A 4,859-nucleotide genomic window follows, 5' to 3' on the forward strand; every position below is an offset into this window, starting at 1 on the left:
TTCCTTTGTCCCCTTATTCAGTATAAGATTCAAGGGGAGATACTGGAGAAGGTCAGAAAATGGACACATTTTCAATGGGCCCTCTGTTTTTATGGATTGTTCGCCACCTTCTTTTTAATAGCTGGGGTGGGGTGGGGAGAGGTGAGAAGGAAGGAAACAATGGGGTGAAAGCTGGAATTGCCAGATTTAAAATTACATTCTAGATAAACAGTAAAATGGTGGCTCTTCATTTTCTACAATTCCCAGTGTCCCAATTTGAAGCCTCTTGTTGCCCCAGTAAAAGGTGGGAAATTAGCAGTATTTGGTGTGAGAGTGGCTAGTGATGAGGGCAGAGAAATATACATTTGTGTGTGAAAGTCTGTTTCCTTCAACATGAGCACTGTTTCCCTTCAGATAACCGAGCAGCAAACTGGTTACATGCAAGGTCCACTAGGAAAAAGCGCTGCCCTTACACCCAAACATCAGACACTGGAGTTGGAGAGAAAGAGTTTCTGTTCAACATGTATCTCACCAGGGACCGGAGGTATGAAGTGGCCAGGCTCCTGAATTTAACTGAGAGAGACAAGTGAAAATCTGGTTTCAGAATCGTAGGATGAAAATGTAGAAAATTAATAAAGACCGAGAGCAAAGGATGAATGATGCTAGGCAGCAGGTTTAATCTGTGTCAAAACAGCAAAATCTGCCATTCCCCCTATGGTCCTTTAATACCACACAATGCAACTCCCCTCCCCCACACTCTGAAACTGTCCAGGCCTCGCATTTTTATTTTTTCCATTGCTGTTTGTCCTTGGTCAATTCAGCTCTTGAATGTACCTTGCCAGCCTGTAGAGAGACTGCCATGTCCCGGTGCTATTTTGGAGCTACCCTTTTTCCATTTTTCTATTCATAGGAAAGTGAAGGAGGGACATTACTGCACCAGGGTGATATGTTACTTTGGGAAGGGAAGGGGAAGGAAGGAAGGATTTAATGCACAATTCTTTATGGACCATATAGGTTAGTTGAAGTAGTTAAATTTAGCACAGCAGAGATAGGTTTGCTGTAATACTTGAACACTTTTATTGTGGTATTCTGGTGATTCAATCTTGGGTGCTTAGGTGCTGTACTAGATGTGATTGTGTAAGCTAAAATACAATTTGAACTCAGGTGGTTTATTATAAAGATTCTATAGAGTATAACTCTGTAGTGTAAAAACTGAGTCTTTTTTCTGTACCATTGAACAGTTAACTTTGGATTGTATGGGATAAGAGTGAAAAATCATTCATTTCCTATTCTAACATTTAAACATAAAAGAAAAGCAAATATCTAAAATAAAAAGGAACATATTGGTTCCTCAGGTCCTTTGAAACAAGTCATTAAGTATTCTATTTCTCTATCATGCAGTTTTTCCCAGTTGTATATGTATTATCTACAGTATATATTAAAGAAACCCTTAATCAAATTAGCTTGAATATTGTTTTTGCACCCAAGAGCAGTTCTCAGATATTAGACCTATACCTAATGTGAAAAAGGTAGCTACTACCTATGGTTTACCTTGTAAGATTAATTTAAAAACTTGATTCCTATTGTAATGAAGTTTAATTTTATTGATAATAAATTATATACTAAACTACCTTTGATTATCGCAGATGTGTATTAATTTATAAGACCCTGAAAGTTATGTTTATGCAGAAGCTACACTTTGTATATTTTGCAAAACTTACCTCATGGCTTACTGACAAAATAATTTTGTCTTAAATGATACTTAACTTTTTTGCTAAATAAAAAAGTATTGATTCTTTTCTATTTTGTGCTGTTTTAAAATTATTGTGCATACAGCTCCACAACCTGAGCCCATAGATGGCATCCATTCTGGTGAGCAACCAGCAGCATAACCTTGATTCTAAGACCAGTTATTCAAAAGTAAGTTCCTATTTTAATGGCACTAACTTACAAGAAATTATACTTCAGGTGTTAGGAACCCATGAATGAAATTGCCTATACAACATTTAAAAAACGCTGCCACTTAACGGACTATTGAAAATACTAGCCAGCTTGCTGGAAGTCCTTAATTCTTAATGATGCATATACAAATGGAGGGTTCATTTAAAAACAAAACATCAAAGTGCTGTTTGTGACCCCTCTTGTCTTCGTCAAGGGCAGAAACCACTGCATTGGTTTCATTTTGAACTCTCACACAAAACCAAATTAGGTCTCAGAGGCAAATAGCTACATAGCACAAGTATCAAATATCACTTTGTAACTTCCTGGAGAATGGGCTTCCTCCTTGAACAGTTTGCATTTCGGAGCACAGTGTCTTCCAAAAGCAAGGTGCAGCATTTGAATCCAACTGTAAGATAGTGCTTATTCTGATAACAAGGAAAGCCAGATTCTTGTATGATTACCCAGGTGCTGGTTTAAGCCCAGTTCACAGAATGTTATAGCAATAGCTTGCTGGACATAGCAAGCTTCATGAACAAATATGAAAACGAGTGGGTGAAGTGAAAGTGGGATGAGGGTTGGATTCCAGCCAATAAACATGGCAAGAAATTATAGTGAGGTGAATGCCAAGTGAATTTCAGGAAGGCAACCAGAACCAAGTTTTAAATACCACAAACTACTTGAAGAAAATTTCACCTACCAAAAACTGTTCGAATGCCCCTCTTCCTTTCAAAACTAAAAACCCGAGCACACCCTCCCAGCTCGAAAATCTGGGATGAAGACGGTATCAGGAACATACTGTTAGGAATAACATGGTTACCTAACTTAGTTTGGGTAAAATAATATATATAGACTATGATTGTGTGTGTCACTTTAAATGCAGACCATGTATTTTGGGTGTGGTTGTAAAATCACCATAAGAGGGAGCAAGTGAGCTCACTGTTTGCTGGCTTTTACTGGATTGCTGACAATGATGGATTGATGGTGATAACTGCGTGTTTTCCCTGCTATTGCTGAATGAAGAAAAGAGGTTTGATTTTCTTCATATCTCTACTACAAAAAGAGATATATTACTGGACTGATTATTTGTAAGTTTACTGACCTCTTTTCGACACTGGACTTTGCAACTGATTAATCCCGGACGGACTGAACTAGTGTATGATATATGGACTGTTTGACTATGCTATAAATCTTACTGGAATAAACTATTTAACTAGCACATTGTATCTGTTTTACTGAGTGTAAACTACAACAATGTTTATCTCACATATCTGCCTGCCTGCCTGACTACTGTTGCACGTTCTGCTAGGGTGTATATCCCTAACACATACAATAAAACAGAAAGACAGCTGTAACCCTTTCAATGAGTATAAAAGCCCCGGAGGGTGAAAACGAACCTCGTCCAGCTCTCAAGGTCTGTAAAAGCCCCCCCCCCCTCCACTCCAGGATGGCCGGGCTGGGGTCTGGCTGGCTGTTATTTTTGTCTTTGTTTCTGGCTACGCCTTGACTGAAAATAAAAGGTAAATAAAAAATAAAATCTCTGAGCTATGCTTCACAAGTGGAAAAAACAGGATTGGCGCTGGCAACGGGAAAGGAAGACGGAGGGGTTGAGGAAGCTAGAATAGCTGCCTGTCCCAGGAGTTTGGGATCTGGGACGCCCTCTGTTGCTGTGGACAGAGGGGACTTCAAAGCACCAGACGGAGCGCCTAATAAACGGCGGGTCTGCAAATTGTCTGGAATTTGATTTTTAATGAGTTTACAACTGTCCAGTCGCAATTAACTTTTTCTACAAAAGCCCTTTCATTTGTTTTGACTGGCTGTTTTAGACAAAGCAGGACTGCGGAAATAGCCTGCCTTTATGAGTCCCCTTCCTCTGAAATGTAGGCTTGAACAGTGAATTTTCCGCCGGGATCTTTTTCTACTGTATAATAGCCAAGGCAGATTATTTAAAATGTTTGCAGTGTAGGGAAGACATCGGTTTTTATGCATTTGTAAGAGTTCTGCACCTTTTGGATCTTTTGCAAGGGCCAAGAAGAAACAGCAGGTGGCAGTGTTGTTCCATGAAAACGAGAGTGATTGCATAAAAGCCAGGTGAAGATTCTAAAATGTTGACTTTCTAGAAACAGTGTATGAGGGCTGGAAACTGCTGGTTGGAAAAAGGACAAAAGTGCTTGTTGCCTATTTACCCCTATGAACATGTGACTGCTTCAAAATGAATGCAGCAATGTCGGGTTAGATGCAGATTTATACCAAAAACAGACTTGTTCACAGTGAGAATTAAACTAGTTTTGATTAAAACTGGGTCCAGTGGTTCATCAGTATGTCATTTATTGTTAACCTTAATTTTAGCACTCCCAACATGAAGCTTATTATTTTTAAAAATTTATCAATGATCAGATTTTGTGTATTTGTGACTTTGGACCTGTGATTAATATGTATGTATTTGTATGTATGTATATATGTATATGTATTTATATACACATAATCAATATATTAAAAAACAATGGCAACAATTTGCTTTAATGATGTTAAAGTGAAAATCAACATAGAATGAGGTGTACGACAAGGTGATACAATGTCACCCATCTTTTTCTCAGCCTGTGTTGAAGAAGTATTTCACAAACTAGACTGGGCAAAAGATGGAATAAAAATCAATGGTGCCTATTTAAATCACTTAAGATTTGCAGATGATGTTCTCTTCTCACAAGACCCAGAAGAGCTATAAAGACACATACAAGAGCTGCACAAAGCAGGAGAACCATTTGGCTTAAAAATAAACCTGAAAAAGAGCCAGGTTATGTTTAATAAATTAACCAAAGAAAGAAAAAATATCTGGAGAAGAATTAGACATAGTAGACCACTACATATACCTTGGCCAATGGATCTCAATGGAAGGTGATACAATAAAGTTGTAATAAAATTAAATGTGGTTGGCAGGCATT

This window comes from Notechis scutatus, chromosome 8 (genome assembly GCF_049901735.1).
Source record: "Notechis scutatus isolate UNSWTSFEM ecotype Mainland chromosome 8, rNotScu1.2, whole genome shotgun sequence".
NCBI lineage: Eukaryota > Metazoa > Chordata > Lepidosauria > Squamata > Elapidae > Notechis > Notechis scutatus.